Raw genomic sequence first — 23,449 nt, 5'->3', positions numbered from 1 at the left:
ATGTTTTGCTTTTACTGTCAGCGCGTATTTTCCAATTGAAGGTGCATTACAGAAAGATTATATTCATTTTAATAAACCATGGTTGTCGCGAGAAGTCTCGATTCTGGTCTCAATTGCCTTGATAAGGAGGTAGGGCCATCTACCAATACGAACGCCAAACACGCCCCGGAACACAATGTGGCCGTCTGCGTCGCCGCCCGCCGTTGACTTTGGCAAGTTTCTTGGCTTTTCAGTTTTACAAGAAAAAACGACATGGTGAAATAAACTTTAGATTACTATGTGCAGCCGTCGATTTTTACGCTCCGTTTTAAACTGAGCCTGGTGACTTGAGACACCCTACATATAGTCACTGACGGCTTAAGAAACACCGGGCGTCACTGATAACATTCACTCTTCTCGCTTTGTGATGCATCCTTGGGCTCTGTTTTCAGCAAATTCCGAGATCTAATTGGTTTCGAAGCAATAATAAAACTATTGGGTCCTGTCACGCGCTGCGTTGTTTAGGACGTCAGTGTCCACAGTTAACCACGTCGTATCTCCTTTCCTTGTTTCTGAAAATAATCATTTCACGACAGTGCGAGCTAGGCTGTGATAAAGAGTATATGATTGGCTTGACCTAAAGTACGTCCACGGCATAGTTAACTGCTTTTTCATTCTTAATATTCTCCGGTTAATTTTGAGTTTATTCGAAGGACGGTGTACGGCGAAGTGGAAGTTTGTCGTCTCTGTTGCTTAAAAGCTGTTTCAAGCGTTTGTGCCAGGTGCAACCACAAAAACCAAAGCGACGAGGGCATCGGAACAACAATTTATTTTCGAGCTCTTCGAGAATTTTAACTCCGTTGTGTATTACGAACACTTCCCTGCCATGTAAACGCAGCCCCTGTGAACAATGCTTTTCCCTTAAGAGAGTCTTGTCAAAAACGTCAGCTATGATCCGGTACAGCTGTATTGTAAAATAACAACAAAACAATAGAAACCTATTTTATCACTTGCGCAGTGTTCAGTCAGTCTCAGAAGAGAAGTGAATGCGCATAGAATACGTTGCAATGGGACTCCAGTACGCATTTTTGTTCGCATGTCTCGCCACGGCTGAGGTCGGGGCACTGTACGAGGAATGGACGCCGAGCTTTCACTGGACGGAGAAAATGACCATGAAAAACCCGGAAAACAACCCTACCTTCAACCACCCAGAACTTGGGTCTCTGCAAGATGCATGGCAGGTATGTGATTAAGATAAGAGGGTGTGGAGAGTGAAATTCGGTGTGTTTCTTTAAGGCTTTACAGATTTGTTTTAAAAATACACGAAAGCTATACTTATGCGGAGTGTGCAGGTGAGTTACACGGTCAGAGAGACATATTAAGAATAAATAAACATCAAGACTAAAGAGGTAATTAACTAAAATGTGTTAATGAACTTCTTAATGATTGAACGTAAAAAATATGAGTCCAATCAGAAATTTGCTGAGTGTCATTGAAAACTTCTGAATCAGTAAATACGCTTGGAGCGGGTAGGAAGCTCGATATCGAGCTAAAGTTACAATCATATCTTCTGCAGATTTTCTCCAGGTGACATGAGGCCATAAGAGGTGAAGCCGGGGGAGACTTCCGGCATAGAGGGACACGCCCCCAACGATGACCAAAGCCAAAAGACGCTATTGGACGAAAAGCACACCTGATTCGGCGTCAGCAGCGGCTTCGGTGTGGCTTTGGTCACCCTTAGGGGCGTTCCACCGACCACGTCCTCCACTTCCGGCTTCACACGGGATTTTCTCATTTGGTTGGCTTGTGTCCCTATGTCGCCTCTTCTTCTTCCTACCTTCATGCTTGCAATAGAAATACAGTGTTTTCTAGAAGACGGGGTAGTGTTGGGACCGGAGACGCTCGTGTGAGGCGCGTGGTGTAGATCGTGACAGGTGTCGACACCGGTGCATTGGTAGTAAGGTCAAGAGGGTGGTGGTTTGACACTTGCTCCTCGATAGCGTCTTTTATACTGACAAAGCCTGGCAGATCGCGACGATAAGCTGCCGTCAAAATGGAAAAGGTAGTGCGGCAGACAACAGATGAGAGGAGAGCCACGTGACTTGCGCCCCGCTGCGGCGAGAAGCCCAAACACACTTCTCCCGAGTGACAAAAAGAGTGTTTCGGGTCCTCCCCGCTACAAAAGCTGTGCGCTGACATTCGGGTTCCCCGAGAAACGGTTCTTCGATGCTCAATGCTACGAGATCCCCCCGCTCCAAATCGGCGACCGGGCACTTCATGGCTCCGTCGTCGAACCTCCAGGCTTTGTGTGTATTACCGACGAGATGCTTGGGTGGCGCCCTCCCTGGTTACCTCTCGTGACGTCGTTACCTACTGAACCACAAGTTTGATGGTGTTTGTATTTAGCATGGTGGAAGCTAGAAATCAATACGCTTTTAACAACACTCACAACACCTTCAAAATCGAACTTCTTCCATTACTCTTATTTCTGTCGACAAGAAATCCTTTGCTGACGTCGAAGACAGCACTCGGCCAATCGTGGAAGGCCGACCACTGCGACGCTTTCGATCGGTCTCGTCGCCAATAGGGAAGGCTATTCTACATGCTCACGCGCAGGTGCAGCGGCCTGTGCGGGCTTCAGCGACTTTCTGCTGTCGACTCCAGCGCTGCGTTCTTTGTCTATACGTGCAGCCTCACGAGCTGCCACTGCCTAGCCGCGCCGGTCCAAACACTACCCCGCATTCTAGTACACTGTAGTAAAATGACCTCATTAAGCGTTCCACGCGTGCGTGACCTCGCGATAACTGTAGTTCACAGGAGGCAGGCGCCAGTTGACGAGACAGCTCGTGCCGCCTCGTGCTCTGCTCGCGCAGACCCTAGGCGCGGTTGTTGCGCGTGCAGAAAGACACTAGGCGCATTCGATTTACTTGAACCTCTCGCACCTGTGCAGAAAAGTATAGCGCGGTGTACTTCCGGTATGTGTATTGGGATACGACCGGAAGCACACCACCCTACACTTTCCTGCGCCAGTGGAGGAGGAAAAGTGTCGAACCGGAAGCAAACCGAACCGAAAACGGGAACCGAACCGAACCGTTACTTTTAGCCGAACCGGAACTGAACCGAACCGAAATTTCCGCCGCCATCTTGGAACTAAACCGCAACCAAACCGGAATTGAACCGAAAAAATATAATAGTAATCGATACAAAACAGTTCACTGTAATTTTTTTTTGTATTCCAAAATGAATGTTTTTTTTTTTTTTTAATTGAAATTGGCAGCTGAATTTCTACAGTGTGATTCAAGGTGACGCCAGGCTCTTTAAATCGACCGGAAAATTTGGTTTCTTAACCTATCGCGCTTCGCGTCTGTGCAGCGTTGCCCACAGATGGCGCATCTTTTTTTTGTTAAGTTTGCAAAGAACGAACTTACCTGAGGAAAAAGTAAAGAAAGAAAAAGGCTTAGCTCCTATGAAAACGCAGCGACGCAACCGGTCTCCCAACAACACGGCGCCGTTTCGCACGGGAGACAAGAGATGGCGCAACGAACGCCGCCAACGAACAAGCATTCGCCGCTGAGAGCCGGCGTCTTTAGCAGACGAACTTTTTGACTCAAAAGCGGCGCGCGTTCCGCAGGCGGCGACAGTCGCAGAAACAAAAAAAGGCGCGGTAACAACAAGGAACTGCAGTTCCTTGTCTGCTAAATTCACCGGCTCTCGGCGTCGTATGCTCGTTCGTTGGCGGCAGCTGGCGTCGCGACTACTTGCGCCATCTCTCGTCTCCCGTGCGAAACGGTGCCGTGTTGTTTGAAGATCGGTGACGTCGCTGGATTTCCATAGGAGCTAAGCCTGTTTCTTTCTTTACTTTTTCCTCGGGTAAATTAGCTCTTTGAAAATTTCACAAAAAAAATGCACCATCTGTGGGCAACCCTGCACAAAGTCGTAGCGCGATAGGTTAAGAAACCGAATTTTGTGGTGGATTTAAAGAGCCTATCGTCTCCGTGAATAGCCCTGTACGTGGTGATCGGATTGTCATATACCGAATCGCAATGTATGAGAAATGTGGGTTTTTATGGCGCTCTTTTATCGTCACAATGATTAATCATGTGTCAGATGGTCATGTTACGGCATGGTGTCAAGACATGCGGTGTTTTACACTGCCAAACAGCGAACAAAAAAGTCCGTTGGCGCAGACTCAACAGATGACGTAATTTCGAGTATCTTCTTCTCATGTCGGTCTCAAGTGGTTATGTGAACTTCATGCAGTCGAATTTATTAATAATAATACAAATATGTTTACTGACTTAAGATTTGGCAACATAAATAAATGCCAATCGCCTTAAAGATATACATCATTAGTAAATGCACCCACAAATTGTCTGAAATATCTCCTGCGAGTATTTTCTGGCGTTTTTATCCTCGATAAGCACGTGTATAGGTGATTTGAGAGAGCCTTAAACAAATTTCTGAGTTTGTAGATGATTTAAATAACTACGTGTTTCCGACTCATAAATGTGTTTCTGAAACATACATGTGTTCCCGACTTATGTGTTCCTGACACAAACTATAATGAGTGCGCACGCAGACGTCAAGAAGAGACTAATTAAGTAGCTGCAATGTCGAGTAGAGTTGGGAATACTACTTTCGTTCTATTTAACTAGAAATCAAAAATTTTCAGTGGTGAAGCTTATTTGCTAATTGCATTGATCGGCATCTTGTCAACAACAAACATAAACGCCAGGATATGGGGAAAATTTTCGCTTGTGTGGGCGCTATTGAAGGGCATATTGGATCTGGGTGCGAAGGTGGGTATATATTAGAGTGAGGAACTTTGATCACTCTTTTCTGGACGATTTTTCGCCTGCCTCACGGTTCTGAAAGCAAACAATGTTGGTCACAAAAAAAAAACAAAAAAAAAACGTTGTGATTGCCACTGAATATCTTTAAAAACGTAGAATGAAATGGATTGTCCTAAAACTTTCGTGGCATTTTGAAAATAGTGTTGCTTCTAGCTTAGTTGCGCCGTCATCCTATATATTATCAAACGTATTTCCTACACTAGATTTCACGATATGTATGGCGAGGAGGTGCCAATTCTATGATTTTATGCACTGTAATTAATTTATGAGTTCAAGAGAACAACTAATATTCAACTTTTAATACTGGGACGCAAATTCGTACCAATCACGGGGATTTTAGGCGACCTACCAGACTGATGACCTTTCGATTTAAGTAAAATATATGCGACTGAGGTAAATAAATAGATGTTGAATCATATAAACACGACGTTTTTAATGGTAATTTAGCTTTTCTTTGACTGTTTTGTTGATACTAAATAACGTTTTTTTTTCTTATTTTTAATGCCTGATAAGTAAAGTGGATTGTACGAATAATAAAAAAAATGTATAGTTACTCGTTTCACAGTTTGAATAGTGCCTATTGCGAAACAGCGCAGAAAATATATTCACATTTAGTGGCTCAAACCGGTTTGAACCGGTTTGAACCGTTATTTTCGCTCCCTGGAACTGAACCAGAATTGAAAATAAAAGGACTATGCACTAAGTGCGCACGGTAAACCCTTTGCAGACTATCTAAACGAAATATCTTATTTGGACCCCAAAGTAACCGTTGTGGGATATACACCGAAAAGTACGGTAAATTATCACCCAATATCTTTAGAAACCATACTACTTTATTACAAAAAACGAAGAAAACAGAAATACTTAAACTATACTTAAATATTATTTAGGGAGCGCTAGAGGATCATCAACTGTCGTTTTCTAAAAGCATGGGATGACCGTACGCAAATTATTTTTTTTTAGTATACTTTTCAGTCCTAAAGAAATATCAAACCTACACATTCGAGTGCTAGAGGTGTTTATAATCCGCTGCGTCGTTTGCAGGTGTTACTTCTATGTGACCATATACTTGTTCTGAACGGTTACACAAATACGCGCTCGCCAGTAATATATTGGCACGTGCACATTTATGTTGTAGTCGTGTTGAAACCAATGTTAGTGATACAGGCGTTCGATTTGTTCTTTGTGTATGAGTGTTGATTGAAGGGTATACAGTCTAGACGAACACCGTTACTTTGCTGTGATTTAAAGTGCCTGATGCAATCCCTGATTTTTACTGTCGACAGGATACGAATTCTTAAATGTAAGTAATACCTGTGCCGCAGGGTTGGGCAGTATCGCGATACAAATGTATCGCGATAGCAATTCAGACATACATTTCGTATCTGTATTTCTGTATCGCGATACATTTTTCTTACCTGTATCTCTATTCCTGTATCGAAATACATTTGGAATGTTTCTTTGTATCGCGATACAATCAGGATGAAATGTATTTCGTTACATTTCTTGACAAATACTCCCCCCCCCAAAAAAAAAAAAAAAAAAAAAAAACAAGGCTGAACGCGTTTTTTTTTTTTTTTTTTTTACTTCTGAGGGCACCAGAGTCAAGGAGATGCTGGGGTATTGTTACTATGCTGACCAAGGTTTCTTTTTATTCTGCAAACTATTTTTCTATACGTCATCTTCTCTCTTCTGAGAAGTGTTGCGTAATCGGGGACTCGAACCCGGTGGCGTGCCAGGAGTGGAGTCAGAGCATCTTCTGCCGCAGGTCCTTAGGTGGGAATGCCCGCTGCTAACCGTCTCTCTCACCTTAGCGTACAGAGTACACCCAGCCGGCAAAGCTGAGTCACATTCCGGTGCAGCACGAGCCAGGTGGTGGTTGACTTGAAATAGTAGGAAGACTCACGCTGTGAAGTTCAACACATACTCGAATGAATCTGCGGCTGCGCCCGTAACATTGCACGGCTCAAGGGTACGTCATGAGCCGACGTGAACGTGACCCGCTGCTCTGGTGATCCGAAACCCAGAAGGAGGCCAGAAGTGGCCTTGCTGTGCCATCCCAGACTATGTACTTTCGCGACTAGACTCGAGACCGCTGTTTCTTGGAGAGCTCGCACCTGTGCCGGCAATATCAGCTCGCAATCCACGAGGTCTCTGTTTGGATAATGATAGGCAAAACTTGAGGACTGCAATCCGCGCGTCGGTGGCGGAGGGTCGGTAGTAAGGACCTTCAGAACAGGGATGCTACCGTATCGTTTTTTCAACTGTAAAACAGAAGATAAGACATGTATTCCAAGATGCTTCAGGTGGTCTACTATTCTCAAAAATTACAAATGACACTGCATGCATGATCTTCAGCTAGGTAGCCTAAAACGAAAGTACGCAGTGTCCTTTCATACAGCAGCGTGGTAGAGTTTCATGTTCAAGGCCACACCTACAGATAAAGAATTCTAGTTCATTCCACCGTGACATAATGTGATCAATGTTGACAGAATTCCCTCGTCAGACAGACAGGGTGTCATGGAAGGGACCGCGGTCAACAATTGTTGGAACTTTTTTTTTGGGCCCATTGAAGACTCCTTGTCCGAAACCACCACCTTCAAGGCAAAGTGCCAAGCCTAGAGGAAAGTAATTTCAGGATCGAAAACATCCACTTCAGACTTCAAGCTTCATCTCAGTTGGCGTCTCAAAAAAATTTGGAAAATGTATTGCAGTATCAGTATTTCTGTATTTGTATTTCTGCCCTCCCTAAAATGTATTCCTGTATTTGTATTTCCAAATACTTTTTGCCTCTTTTTAAGATGTATTTCCGATACGTACCGCGATATATTTTTACAGATGTATCTTAGTATCAGTATTTTAGCTGCTATTTCAATGTATCCCAGTATTTGTATTTCCAAATACATTTTTGAGCATTTCTGCCCAACCCTGCTGTGCCGCATGGTCAACTCGAATGCCATTTATAACGAATGACATTTTAACGATCGGCCAATCAGCGCGCGACACCCCGAGCGTGGAACGTTCCACGCGCGACAGATCGCGAGCCCATTCGTCGATCACGCGAATGGCATTCGTTGTAAATGCTACTCGAGTTGCCCGTGTGGCACTGGTATAAGTGGCCTATTTAGTTGGCCCTGCCGTGCGTCTTCTCCTAGTATTGAGGAAATAAATAAGAAATGTTTTGTTTTGATGATTGCAGGTCCTAGAAGAAACGTCAACTGATACGTATTTTCTGTTGTTTCGCGCGGCTGTTCCCGTTGAAAAGAAATGTGTCTTCGCAACAGCTAATATCACAGACAAAACCAACAAAACCGCCACTCACACAATAACGATTTACGATACGAAAAAAAGGAAATAGTAAGTACGTTACTACTCAGCTGAATAATAATCAATCAATCAATCAATCAATCAATGTTTTTATTGAAGTGCCCAGGAACAACCTTGCGGTCTTAGTACAGGTGCACTCAGGAAACATGGAAATCAACACTACACACAACAAAGAAACAGTAAACAATAAAACACTTAAAAAAGATCACATATGTCACATAAACTCGCTAGGCTATACCACCACGATAGCGAAAGGAAAGGAAAGCGAGAGTATAAAAATTGGTTCTGAGGAACTTAATCAGGTGCAAAAAAAAAAAAAAAATGGGAAGTCAAATTTAGGTGAGGAACTTCAGCGCTCTGATGAACTCCGGTGTGTTATTGTTAAATATATCAATAGAGTCTGTAAAAGAGGAATTGTAGGTGTGCCCAATTCTCGACACGGGGTCGTGAAGATTAGTTACGGGAGCATTGTAGAAGGATGCATTTTGCCTTGTAGTTCTTACGGGAATTTTCAAACGCACATTTGATATCAATGATGTGCAGTCAGTGATGCCATGAATAAGTTTGTACAGAAATAGGATGTCGGCATGTTCTCTCCTACGCCGCAGGGTGGGCAATGCCAAGCTATGTTGGACTGGGACTGCTGGATCATCGTTTGAGGTGGACGCATTGCGCGACGGGAAACGATGTCTGTAGATACATAAGAACTTATTCTGAACACGTTCGATTCTAGCCGAGGTTGTCGCGCAGATTCCATTCCATACAACAGAGGCATACTCGACGTGTGGTCGACATAAAGCACTGTACAGTGTGACAAATAATAATAATAATAATAATAATAATAATAATAATAATAATAATAATAATAATAATAATATTATTATTATTATTATTATTATTATTATTATTATTATTATTATTATTATTATTATTATTATTATTATTATTATTCTAAAATACTTCTGAAGCGATACTTTTAAGATACCTCGTGTCTTATGTAGACCTCTTCGGCGTGTTGAGCGGTTTGAAGTGCCTTTCGTAGAAACAAAGTACCGAAAAATAGTGCGAAATTTTTACGTTCCATTTATTTTCAACAATTTACCAGATGATATCTATGCTGTGGACTCTTTAAAAAATTGAAAAAATCACTTCAAGGTATTAGGGAGAAGTTGTGACTGCAAGTTTCTGTTTGCATATGTTGGAATGACCATCATCACCTACATTGTTCTGCATCTGTAGTTGAATGTGAACTTCTTGTTTCTGGGGACTCTTTCAAGCATGAATTGTAGGGTGCTGTCCCACAAGCCGCTTCTGGCTCTGACTGGCCCGTGTATCTGCCTCGTTAAATGCGTGTTCCAATAAAAATTTATTATTATTATTATTATTATTATTATTATTATTATTATTATTATTATTATTATTATTATTATTATTGATCGTTTATTCATAAATGCCGCTGTCTCCAAGTGTGTTATTGGGGCCGATCAAAACCAGCAGGGGTTTGTGGGACCGGACCCCGATTTAAAAATAAAACAAGTCGAAACTCGCACAGTCCCTCGTGCACAAAAAAACAAACAAAAAAGCTTTACAGAAGTCAAGTTTTGCACACAAAACGTTTACATAAAAAATTGATACAAGTCGGGCTTTGCGGGCTTACGTGCACAAAAAAAGACCCTGCAAAGAAAGACCACAAACGTCGGAAATTGATCTTTGAAGTTCGCTTTTTAGTTTCAAAACGAACAAGGCGTCTGGTATCGATGGCAGCAGTGCAAATGATCTGCGCCGAAATTATGATTCTATAAAACTTCTGCTCCTTCACATGTTAAATGGTTTCATTCTCTTCTGAATGATCGCGGATGCTTGAAGGGCGCACTAGTGAAGCCACTATTTCAAAGGGGAGAGCATAAAAAACTTCACAATTATCGACGGATTTCCATTTTGCCTTGTATTAAACAAATCTTAGAAAAACACATTTTCCAAAATATGGCAGCCTTTCTTGATCGCTTTAGCATTATGTCGCCCAATCAATATGGATTTGTCAATGGGTGTGGGAGCCAGCGACTTCGGAAAAATTTTGCAGACGAATTGCATCCAGTCTCCTTCTCTTTCTCAGTTTCTCGGCGCATACGTTTTAAAATTAATTTGCTCGTAAATTATATATTTACAGCGAGAATGCCACAATACAAGTGAGAGCTCTGAATCAAGCTGACTACCCGCTTGAAAACGTTATAAGGGCCAACTTCAAAGGTATGTAAAAACTTTAACCACGCTTTAAGGTTGAGGGGGGGGGGGGGGCGGTGGGGAGTATAGCCTGGTAGCATAAACCTTTGACCCTTCATTCAAATTTATTTAAATTTTCAGGACGAATTAAGCCCTATTGGGAATTATAAATTCCATAGTTTCAGCCTCTTACATCAATTATACAGCATCTTAGGCTTCTCAAGCTCCAGAAAAGAAGTGACTTCATTAGGAAACGTGTTAAAGAAAAATTGTAATTTCAATTCAAAGAATTATATTTAATCTGAAGTAAAGTGCACATAGTACTAGTTAAGGTAACTACAAATTGCAGAAAAAAAAGTTAATTTTAGAAAAAGAACACGATAAAATAAAAAATAAAAATTCACAAAATGTTTATTGTGAAAGAGCTTTTTCTCTTAGATTGAGTACTTTATGATGATAATGCAATTAAATGCAAAGGTGCAAGCGGTACCCGGACCAGGCGGATTTTTTCGGTCGCGCACCAGTCACCTAGCTGTGTTCGGAGATGTGTGTTTGTCCTTTGTCCCTCTTTTTCCCCTTCTCCAGGGATTTTTTTCGTCATCGAGTACTTTAATTTGTTCTTCAGAAAATGTTAGTTCAGAATACACCTAAATTAAGGTTTTACGCTATCAGAACATCAAATGATAACACATCCTGCTAAAAAGTGAAACTGAGAAAAATGCATTTGAAGTTTCAACAACAGGTTTCTCTAGTGTTTTGAGTGTGAGGCTTACAGAATTCACATGAAGCATGGGAGCACCTTCTTTTCTGAAACCTCGTTGTCCTTATAAACGAAGCAAGCCATCTTTGATAGCAGGCATTCGTCTACAAATAAACTGCCGAGAACAAAGAGGCAAATGATACTAAAGAGCCGCAAAGTAGCAATCTGAATGGAATTTGAAGATAATGTAAACAGGTCACTTTTAAAGATAACACACTATCACGTCACCGGGCAGGACCAATTGTAAGCCCTGTTTCGGATCTCCACCAGTAAAATTGCTCACACAATTTTTTTTTACATTTAGTCTGTTTGTATTTATGGGGTTGTCCTGGGCATTAATCATTTAAAACTTGAAAAACGGCGACAGGCTAAATCTAGAGAACGAGGTGCTTCCAAGGAGGGTTAGATGTTCGGGCTATGTTACACGAGAACGAAATAGCCCTAATTAAGAAAGTGCAAATTTCCTCCCTGATGCTTTGGAGGGCTGCCGACGTGCCGAAAAAAAAATATAGAGAGAGAGAGAGAAGCGAACAAAACAAGCAGATCTTCTGAAAAACAAAATGCTGTTTTTATTTTTAGTTTTTTTTTTTTTTACTTTGGTGACTTTTGAATTTGTGCTAGTTTTCTGTCTAATCTTTTTCTCAATAAAGAATATTTTCAAATCACACTTGAAATAAACAGAACGAGGACCTACATTCATATGGTGAGGCTATCGTTTAAATATCACTTTTTAACTATGGAAATTCGTGCACCTTAGCCCGATTCTTTATATATATGCATATATATATATAGAGAGAGAGAGAGACAGACAGATTCCTTTAATTTACCCAAGGTGAAACACGGTGTTGGGTAAATATTGGTTTATATCTAAAATGTTCGGTTGGATGACGGACCGGACTTTCCAAGATAAACCAGTATGAGTAAATAGTGAAACCTGCTTGCTTTGACTGGGCCATTATTACAAATATTGCCCCACCATCGTGCTCATGTTCGTCCATCGTCGGTTTGTGTAGGCCACATCTAACCATAATGCTACGTTCAGGCAATGTCTTAAGGCAATGTCTTAAGGCAATGTCTTAAGGCAATGTCTTAAGGCAATGTCTTAAGGCAATGTCTTAAACCAAACCGAGTCCTGATTAACTCCCGCGTCAGAGATGATCTCCCGAGGTTTTCAGGCGAACTCTAAAGGCCCGTTGACACTCTTGCGACCGAGTACGACCGAGAGAGACCAGACCGTTTTTTATGCCTCTTGCGATCTCTTAGGACCAGCTCCGCTGCAACGCATCCGGTCCTAAGAAGTCGTAAAAGGCTTAAAAACAGGTCTGGTCTCTCCCGGTCGTACTCGGTCGCAAGAGTGTGAACGGGTCTTAAGATACTGAAGGTCCCACTACCATGAGAAGAAAGCTAGGGCTTGGTGTTTAGGGGATACGTTCAGTGTGGGTCATACGGAAACAAATTTTACAACGTAATAAATTTAAAAACAAAACACGAAAACTCTCTTTCCTAATACAAGCGTGGAAAACTTTGACCTCAACATTGGTGGCAGTAGAGTTAAAACTTAACCGATTGACGATTTCTACTAAAAATAAGAGCGCTCCGAATATTAGGTAGGTTGTTTTAGCAAAGGTGGATTATACAAAAGCAATCAATGCGGGTTTGCAGTCGGTCTCCACGGGCAAGCACGGTTGTGGCTTTGAAGCGGCCAGATATGTATCCGGTTGCAGTGGCCTGGCCAGAAAGGTTTATCTGGGGGGTGCAGAGTTGGCTCGGATGTTGATGACTTGGGATGTGAGGGCAAGGGGAGGCGGAGGGGGTGTAATAATATCTGTGTATATTATAGGTCGGCTGAATGTTGAGGTGGGGGAGGGGAGGCTGAAGCCCCTTAAGTTCCTCCCCTGGCAACGTCACAGCCTGGTTGCACCTGCTAATATTAGCCCATTTTGGTGCCACTATCGTCGGAACTAGCTTCACTACAGAGCTGTAAAAGTTACTCATGACAGCTAATTAGGTTACAGTTGCAGTTACCTGAGTTTAAATGGAGTTGTCACACTTACATACTTACAATTGTAACTCGTTAAAGTTAGTTTAAAAAAAAATGAAACTAAGTTATACATCCCAGTTACTTCACTCTAATCTATTAATTTAGTTCTAAAAAAACTATCTGCTCTGAACTGACATTTTGAACCCTGGAGAGTGGAGAAACAAAGTGGGGAAGCCATTGATTGCACTCTGAGCTAAGTTTTCATTCTAAAATTGTAGAGCGGGGAGTTGTTAAGTTTGTGCTAATGAACTCAACAAAGTTTTCTAGTGCTCACCGTTTGGGCACCGGTTTGGTAAAGCAGCTTGTAGATTGTCCTTGGCGAAATACAGCAGGGCGTTCGTGTTTACGGTCATCCATCATTTCCTAAAAATTCAAACTTACGGAAAGGCGTCGGTGTAGAGAAAAGTTCCGTAAGATCCCCAGAGATGACCCACCTTTGAAAAATAATGCACGCTTATTTTTGGACGATTTGCTATTTTTATAAATCGCCGAAGGATAGCCTACTTAGTAATTGCAGGGTCTTGGCCTATCATGACCTCGGCTGAAATATGGTGTTACCTAGACATGGCGAGAGATAAGCGAACGTTGCTGACTGGGAAGGAGAGTTGTCTTTTGTTCCTCGCCCCTCATTGCGATTACAGGTTTCGTAGATCCCGAAATCTAAAAATAACATTTTTTTATCAACATTTTTTTGATCGCACACCCAAAGTTAGACCACCCATTATTTCACCCTATTTGCTTTTGACTTTAGGTGGGCTAACTCTCGGGATATTCCGTTCGTTTTTTTTTTGTTTTTTTTTGCTTGTCGCATTTTTGTGGTGTTTCCAATAATCTCAAAGCGCTAGTGAAAACGTTTGGTGCGACAGCTGTTTTTCAACTCGATTTTCGGATCGACCGGCTTACACCTCTTTCGTCACAGAAGGCTGATTCTAACAAAAGTCAAAAACCCTCTTCTGAATTGCGATCTGGGTGTAGTTGGGAAACGTTCTCTGAATTTCGGTTCTTGCTATGTGAGTCAGACAGCTAGATGTCTTAATGACAGGTTAACTGAATACAAACGAGCGCACAAAGACGAATCCGTACGTTCAGAATTAGAAAATCATCTCTCTTCATGTAGCAATTGTGTCGTTGTTCGGAAAGATAGTGAAGTGCCCCACTGGGAAAGGGATTGTTACAAATATTTAGTGAAAGTGTTGTTGATGATGGGCAGGCACGCTATTTGTTTTAGCAACATGTTTGTTTCTCTAAACATTTGCATGAAAGCGTTTCTTAATCTAAGGCCTTTTCTTTTTTTGTGGCTGTGTTAGAATTCGGTTAACCTCATTCCTTTTTGTTGTTTAGTGATCGTTCGGTGTTTGCCTTTTACTTGGTCCTCAGTTTTTTGTGTTGTTATGAGGATGTGATCTATCATTTCCTTTCTGCGGGATCTCGCTTGGGCGTTCAAATGCACTCTGGATACGAGTATCCTGCTTGGGTACGCGTGACATTATCGCTGTCATCCGTATGTTCTTTTCATCTGTTCGTTTTTTTTTCTTTTTGTTTTGGTTGCCTATTTAAGGTTTTGTTTCGTCAAATAAACGTCAGTTGTGTGTATAGATTCGTGTTGTCCTGTCCCTACGTTTCCCGCTTAACCTTAAACAGCTCGTCTGCACCCTTGGATTTAAATTTGTTCAAACCCGTTCGATATGGATCATGATACCCTGTCATTTTCTTATGCACTTGAGAACAGATGCAGCAAAAAAGCTTTAGCGGGTTGCATTCGCGATCATCGTACTCGTTGCATTTACTAAACTGCGGTTTTATATGTTAGCCTGTTTCAGACGATCGTCTAATGAATTTAATTACCGATAGTGTTAACCGTTTCTTCCAGTTCCAAACGTGCTGCTCACTCCAAAATGTTGATATCTTAGCATTTTCAATCAAGTCAAGCTGTATATTTATCACTCAAAATTAACAAATTCTAGTGTCATGTGAAGTCAACCCAGTAATTATTCAAATAATCTCACCGACAGGGCCCTCCGCAGATTTGAAGTGCTCGACGATAATGCTCAGAAGTGAAAATTCGGAAAGTAATTGTAACTAAACCAAGTTACAAGTAACACAAAAATTACTAAGTTCCATTTATAACGCATGTAAGCCAACGCTTTTAAGGCACATTAGACGTCCCCAAAAAATCTGTTTCTCAATGTATCGCACTGCGATTTACTCCAAAGGTGCAAGCATGCAGTGGAAGGCTACATTGAAAAAATCCAGGAACGAACTTACCTTGTTCAAAAGAAAATAAAATAAAATGAACGACGTTTACAAATCTCTATTGCGAACTTAGAGCGCGGCTCTTGTAGGGGAGCAGGAGAGGGTACGAAGCAGAGTGTATGCCCCCCATACCCTCCCCTCCCCCCCTCCTTCTCATCTCCCGTCCTCCTTTAATCCTTCTTCACTCCCCTCTTCCACTATGTACCCTCCCATCCTTCTCCTCCCACAGTTTTCCCGCTGGATTTAGCCGGAAAAATGACGCCACTTGACTTCAACACCAATTCAGGTCCCACGCTAAATTTAGCGGGGAAAATGACGACACATGACTTCGTGTCACATCAACCATAAACAAATTGAGTTTTTCTGCCAGATTTAGCAGGAAACCTGACGTCACGTGACCAGAATACCAATTCAATTTCTCGCTAAATTTAGCGGGGTGGTTAAACCGACGGCGACACCGACGGCTACGCCCAATGCGGGGAAACAGGCGCCTAAGAGCTGCGCTTAGTGCGAATGCATTAACTCTCCCATGGAGCGAGCCTACGTCCTCGGCTTCGAAGCCGTGCCAAACGGCATCTTAAATTTTTTCTCCAAGTGAAGCCAGCTCCCAGCTATGAAACCACTCGAAAAGCCTAGCCCGAACGACACCTAGTTTCCCCTAAACCAAAGGAGCGGAGTAAAGCTGGTGGGTTTTGGCTCTTTCTTTTCCTTTTAAACCACGTAACATCATTTGTTGATTTTTTTTTTTCGTTGTAAAATTTCATTACCTGCTTATACCTCTGTAGAAGGTCGCAGCGCGATACGTTGCGAAACTGATTTTTGTAGGCGGTCTATATTTTTTTTCAAAGCGTTTGTTTACATGATGTTGTTGCAAACGTTTTATTGTAACTTGAAAAAGTATTTAGTAAGAAAAAATTTAACTAACTACAGTAACTCCAAATAGATGTAATTAGTTTCTTTACTGCTTCGCTTCAATGTCAGGTCAGGATTACCGCGCAGCCAGGGAGGATTTCAGATGCCCAATCGTCTAAACTATATTAAAAGTGCGTTAATTTGCTTTTGTACCCCAAAATTAGGAACACTCCCAAACGCTACTCCAGTTCCCCCAGGAAGCTACACGTACGCTGAGTATGATAACTCTACCTGCTATTCCAGAAGTACTCCGTTCCCTGATAGGGGTAAGTTAAGGTTTAATGTTCGACAAGCGTTGACCATGTTTTTGTTAGTGGTGCATTCAATTTGAATTCCGAAAATGAATTTCTCACTCAGGTAATGCTGTAGATTATCGGCAGAGTGCACGAAACTATGGTAAATCTAAGAAGAATGTTCTAGATGAATTGTTCCCCTCTCCGGAAAGTGCTGACTATGCATGTATGTCGTATACAACGAGCCGCAATGTTATATCCTTAGGAGTCCCGCAGCCAAAGGAAGTAAGTTCATTAATACCTTAGCGAGACAAATGTCACATCGTCTTGTTTTTCGCTAATTTAAATGATCAGATTAGCAGATACTTTTTGCTTTATAACAGAAGAACAAACAGCGAAATTAAGGTTGCTTAATACGGGAATCTTGAATAAAACGATCTGTCAATGGAGACGTATTACGAAGGATTTACTTTGCGATGCTTTTTTAAGGTTTCGCGCTTAGAAGGCTTCCGACATGTGTAGGATAAACCCTACGTTCCGCGGTATGTTCATTGCACAGAGGTCGTGTCTAAACCCGTTGGTAATTTTCGATGCCTCGAAGGTTCTGATCCATGGGTATAGGTTAACCGAAACAGAGATACCATTTGTACCAACGTTTTGTTTCAACTAAAAACGAGTGCTCCCTACATTGCCCAGTATCACGCACAATTAACGATTGTTCAATTACGATTGCAGAAGGTGACTTCGCAGGACTGTAGTGAAATGTATTACACTGCAGGTGTCGTGTGCGATTTCAAATACATTCGGAATGCTAGTGCAACTTAATTTCACGGTAATTTCGTGATAAGTGGGAAACTTGCAAAATAATTGAGGATGAGAGGTGGGTCCTAGTACGAAACAACAAAACATAATAGATGTTTTATGCATCGCTTGAGCAACAAATACCTAAAAGTGAATAGCCCACTTCAGCGATAACATGAAGATTTAATTTATGAGGAGAACACCATCCGCCATCTTAGCATCCCGGCGATCAAAAAATATGCGTCTATTCTTGTGTCACCATAGCTTGGCAAACGGCGAAGGCTACTGCCCGAGTGAACCAATCAAAGCGTCGGAACAAGAAACGTAACAACACTTTATTTCACTAGTTATACGTCTTGAAAAAATCCCGCTTGGTCCAATTGTCGCATTACGGCCAAGAGTGCATTAGTGCCCAGAGGGGCGGAAAGGCCGGGAGTGTCTGTGAAGCCGAGTAGGGCGTAAGGGCCGCGAACTGCATTAAGGCCGATAGTCTTGAATGGACTGGTGCGGAAGCCTTTTCGGGGCTCGCGTTGTGGTTGACGAGTTTAATTGCCATCAAATAAGATAGATGGCGCCACACTGAGCAAGACGGATGCAACGCCATACCCAGTGTCACAACTCAGACTTCACTTTTAGGCTTAACGTATTTTCAATCTCGTCATACGCCGAGGTCTCTTCGCAGATTTCAATATTGGCGCTTCAAGTAGGATGCGGGAAACTAGATGTATTGGCATTTTTAAGAGTATCTCTCGGTGACTGCAAATACTGCGGTTTTGGGTTTGTTTCACCATTCACCGCCAGCACCAGTCGGCACGGCGACATTGCCTAGCCGAATTTTTTATTTATTGATTTGCTTTTCTGCTCATTATCATTTATTATTCCATTGAGCAGTAGCTCCTTTGTCTACATATTTGGATTATTACACGCACACACACACATGCACGCACGCACGCACACACGCACGCGCAAACGAATTTTCAAATGAATGGTATTAATTTAGGGCGCCTTTTTCGTATAACATTCCTATATTTTAAAAACCGACTTTATTAGCTATTATAATATAATATTATAATATTTGAGATAGAATTATAATTATAATTATAAATAATAATACAATAAATAAAAATATTAATATTAACATTATTAATAAAAGCTCAGTAAAAACGTTATTGGGTCTTTTTAATTTTTAGCACTTTGAATAAATTAATTATTTGTGCTTGTTCTACCTGGCGGCCGCGAAAACGATGAGTGAGGTTTATTTTAGAAATTTCATTTTCAATCTCTTTACAGCGAAACGCTGAAGGAAACACATGCATGCAGGCTAGGAAATATAACAAAAAAAAAACAAAAAAACACATGGACAATGCTAAAAAGAAAACCTGGCCTCCAAATCCTTTCTCACCTAGCTGTTTAGCAACAGCAGCCAGGACACTTAATCAAGGAAGGCGTTCATGTTGTCTGCGAACTCGTGCAGTAGTTTTGACATGGCTGCCACTCCCATTCCTGCTGCGGCGCGGATGCCGCTCCACTCTCGCGCCAGGTTCGTCTTTTGGCTGCAGATGGAGACGATTGCCACGTATCTTGACCTGCTCGTGTAAGGCACTTCTCCGTTGCGGAGACATGCCAAACACGTTTCCGTAAAAAATGAAGCAATAAATAAAAAAAACGCAGTATTTGCCGTCACCGAGAGGTCCAATGTGCGCTAAAAAATAAAATAAACATGTGGCGCCATCTTTCCAATATGGTGGCAAATACGGTCGTCAACCACAACGCAACCCCCAGGTGGCGGCCACACCAGCCCATTCAGAGACTATCGACCTTAATGTTGTCGGCAGTTATGCCCTATTAGGCCTCAAAGCCATTCCCGGCCCTTCCGGCCCTCTAGGCCGTAATGCACGCTCAGCCGTACTGCAACAATCGGCCGAAATGATAGTGACCCGTACGTGGTGCTGTCAAAGCCGTGAGCGGCGTAGAGGAGAAAGCCGCTTTTGTAAAAATTTTTTCATACGGGCGAATCTCCGAAGGGGAAAACAGCGACGTCTGGGCCCCACAAAAGTAGGGTTCGGATTAAAAGGGAAGTTCCTTCTTCCTCTCCTCTCCAACTGCTCGGGTTGCGTTCACGCCCGTCTGACTTTGTTAATGTCTGTCACGTGCTTCAACGTCGTCAATCTGGTTGGCTCGAAGGTGCCGCAGTTCTTGCTCTTTGCCGAGCCAAAGTGAAACGATGTATACTAAAGTGTGTTCCTGGGCTTAGCGGACGATAGTCATCCACGTTTCGCACCGCCAGCCTGTTTTGCAGTTGTACCTTTAGCTCACCTCCGCACTTTTCATGTCCATTAAGTCCTAAAATTATATAATTGAGTGGTCTTTAATGACCTACAGCAAGTTTCTAATTTCACTAACTAAAAGTTACCTAACAAGTTTTAGTTAATTGTCCGACTTATTGTGACGGTTATTCCACAAAAATATGACCCCCTGATTTTATTCCTCATGCGCACACAAAACAGTTGTGCAATTTTCACGTCTTTTGGCATCCGTTCAAATTAAAATGAAGCCCCGTCTGTATTTAGTTTACCACATTCTCAAATCAGTCTGAGAGCGTGGTAGAAGTGCAGCTTTCTAGTTACTCCAAATAAATATTCGATTAATCGCAACAAGGTTTCGTTAAGTCGGAATTAAAGTGCTGAAATTAACTTAGCAGTCTATTTGAGTGACGTTGGCTCCAATGGATGCCTACTATGGGCAGGTCGACGCCATATATTTTCACTTAACCAAAGCATTTGGTCTTGTGCTCCGTGACAAGCTAACGGAATATGAGGTGCGTTTGCCGGTATGTTCGTGGTTTCATCATATCTTTCCTGGCGCATCAACAACGCTCATGTTAACGGTGTGTTATGTAGATCATAGATATCATCTTGCGTTCCTCAAGGTTGTATTCTAGGACCCTTGCCGTTTAACATTTTTCCTATAATGTCTCTTTTAGTATTTCCTTCGATTCGTTGATTATATTAAGATGTTAGATGGACCAAGTCACAGGTTGATTGTGACAAATCTCCTATCTCATCGTGATGAGCAACAAAAAATTACGTCGAAACAATAAAATACCCTTTTTGTTTTTGTCACTGAAGAAATATGCTCTTAATTTCTTTCTATAAACAAGACAATCAACCATGGCGACGTGAATATTTCATACATGACTTAGGAGTTTATATTGATCCATCCTTTAGTTCTATCATCTGTCGAATTCGGTTAGTTCTTGATTGGGGCTTTTAGGTTTGTGTTCACGTAAACCCGTTATTTTAAAGAGATTTCATGCCACGTCAGGCTTTATAAATATATTGTTCATTCGAAACTAGAGTTTGGCTCTGTACTTTGGAACTGTCTGGGATCATCCAACCCTGCTAGCCCAGAACGTGTGAGAGAAAGTTGGCACAAATAGAGTACGATTCTTATCACGGCACTCGGTTCTTTTGTAGGTACGCGTCAAGGTTAATTCGGCTAAGCTTGCCAATACTGACGCCGGAATTTTCGAGAGTATGCATTTTTGTCTAAACTGCACATAACAGAATACATTGCCTTAGACTTGTTTCTTTGCTTTCACTCTATGGCTCTTCCGTGAATTGTCGTTTCCACAGCACTTTCTACGTGCAAGACATGTGTTAACTTCCCATATTTTATTAATTCAAAGTAATTTTATTACACTGGGTGCGGTGGTTGGCATTTTTGGGAGTGAGTTGGATTTGAAAAGTATCCTAATCATCTATATTTGCAAACATCAGTGCTCAGCTTTTCTGCGTGCTTCGTTATTTTGTGTTTCGTTTTTCTTATGAGGGTGTATGTGTGTGTGTGAATGTGTTCCAAAACTAAAAAGGACTCGGTTGTTTCAGGACGCAATAGAAAGAAATATCTAAAAAAAACCTAAAAAACATATTGCTTAAAAAATATCACAGGGATGGTTACGGAGCGCTGTGTCAGAATAGTCAGCTTAGCTCTGACTATAAAACAAAATTATTCATTGCCTAATCTTGCCACTCTCTTTCAAGAAAAATTGATGCCCATTCAATGAGATATTCGTATCTTATTTAACTTTTTTGGCGTGTGGTGAAATGGCTTGAGTCTGGCGGTTTAAACATATAACAAAAAAACACTATGCTTATCACAATTTTGTTTACCTTAGTAACGATTAGTGTTACGACATGATTAACGAAAGCAAAAAGAACGCGCAAAAAATAGAAACAAAAACAGACACTGCACGCGACAAGCGCTGGCCGACAACATACATTTTTATTTTATATTATTACTTCCACCTGCTGTCCCCGCTGCCACTGCTTTTTGTTTTGATTTGGAGTCCCTTGCTTTCGCAGGTTTGAGTACCTCCACAGTCTCCCAAAACTGTCTGTACCATTTTCGCAATTGATTGGTATTTTGTCGATTTTATAGGATGTGACTTGTGGCTGAGAAAAACCGAGTTGAAAAAAATAGTGGATGACCTGGAAGATGAAATTATAAGAAAAAAAGAGCAACTCTATAAGGAGGGTAAGGAAGAATGGGGAATCTATGAAAACTGCACTGCGACAGCTGCTCTAAAAAGAAGAGTAGAAATTTACGTAGCTGATGGCCTTCAAAGATGGTGGAACGATGTCGTATGGGAACGGATTTCCCTCGACTGCGTTCTCGCCTTCATGATAAACTGTGGAAAGCCATTCTATAAAGTTTCCGATCCGATAACCTGTAATACCACACTAACAGGGCAATACGTGTCAATTCATTAGAATTGACACGCGTGATTCTCAATTGCATGTCGGATGGTGAGGAAAAGCCGTGTGTACGCAACTTGACATTAAAAAAAAAATCTGTCACCGTGTAGTGTCTTGCATCCTTGGAAATAAAATGAGTTGGAAAAACCAATGATTTCATTTCGTTCTCAGTGTAAACAAAACAAAAACAGGGTCTTCGAGCTAACTTGCGCCAAGACTTAAAAAAAACATGGTGCGCGCGACGCGTTTTAAGCGAACGCAGTATTGTTCAATTGAGCAAGTCAGGTCACTTTTTTTAATAGGCCAAGCTCGCTAGTGAACATAAATGAAGTAGCCGAGTTTTTAAATATTATTTTGTGCGCATCCTTTCAACGAAATTGTTCTAGAGCCTGTGGAAAACCATCCGATCGTTTAGTTTTCCCTCCATTCGTGCCTAATGTTTTCAAGAGTTAAAGAATGCATGGGAATTTTTTTTTTTTATTATTATTCTAGACAACTAAGGGCGTTCACATTGCAGTTCGCCAGTCGCTAGTTAAGTACGCCATTTTAAATCTCGTGCGAGATCTTTAAGCTTTTTTAAGGCTAAAAAAATTAGACACACAACAGGACTATGAACAATACTGCATTGGTTGAACAAGCGCGCACCAGCTTTTTTTAAGTCTCGGCCCAAGTAGAACACCCCGCATACAGGGTTGCTTATCCGTCCATACCGCCGGACGCCTTCCTCCCGCGACCGGTAGAGGAAGCCAAAGAACCTTGTGGTGTCCCGGACTACGACCCTAAATCGGTTTGAGAACCGGGCTTGACTCTAGCTCCTTTGCTCACCGGCCTCCGTTACTGGCACAAAACCTTTTTTTCTGATAAAAAGAAGACGTTTACAACTCTCTGTAACAAAGAATTAGAGCCCAGCTCTTGAGCTGGAGGAGGGTATGCCCCTCCTTCTCCGGACCCTCTCCCCTCCTCCCCTCCTCTCCTTCACCACCTTCTCCCCTCATCCTCCCTCTCCCGTCCTCTATCCTGCTTCCTCTTCTTCCCCTTATCCTCCTCCCCCTCCTCCTTTCCTCCTTCCCCTCCCTTCTTCCTTGTGACGTCACTCGTGACCCTAGTGACCCTCGAGACGTCACTGGTGAAGGTCGTGACCTTCGCGTGACCTTCATTGTGGAGGTCGTGAGCTTTGTCTTGACATTCATGAGGGGATCCGGACATTTCGGTGTCGGACGTTTCGGCGTAGGGCGTTTCGGTGCGGTCTTTTCGGTGCACGGACTTTTCTGTCCACGAACTGTTGGGTGCACGTACTTTTCGGTGCACGGACT

General features: G+C 42.0%; 1 pseudogene; it reads left to right on the top strand.

Moving 5' to 3' along the window:
* The first annotated feature begins 1,025 nt into the window (after positions 1-1,025).
* On the top strand, positions 1,026-22,139 carry LOC115315240 (annotated as a pseudogene).
* Positions 22,140-23,449: the final 1,310 nt, after the last annotated feature.

Source organism: Ixodes scapularis, unplaced genomic scaffold (assembly GCF_016920785.2).
Source record: "Ixodes scapularis isolate PalLabHiFi unplaced genomic scaffold, ASM1692078v2 PGA_scaffold5__190_contigs__length_132052651, whole genome shotgun sequence".
Lineage (NCBI taxonomy): Eukaryota > Metazoa > Arthropoda > Arachnida > Ixodida > Ixodidae > Ixodes > Ixodes scapularis.
Note: the sequence above shows the minus strand (reverse complement) of the source record. Positions and strands in the feature narration are given on the sequence as shown.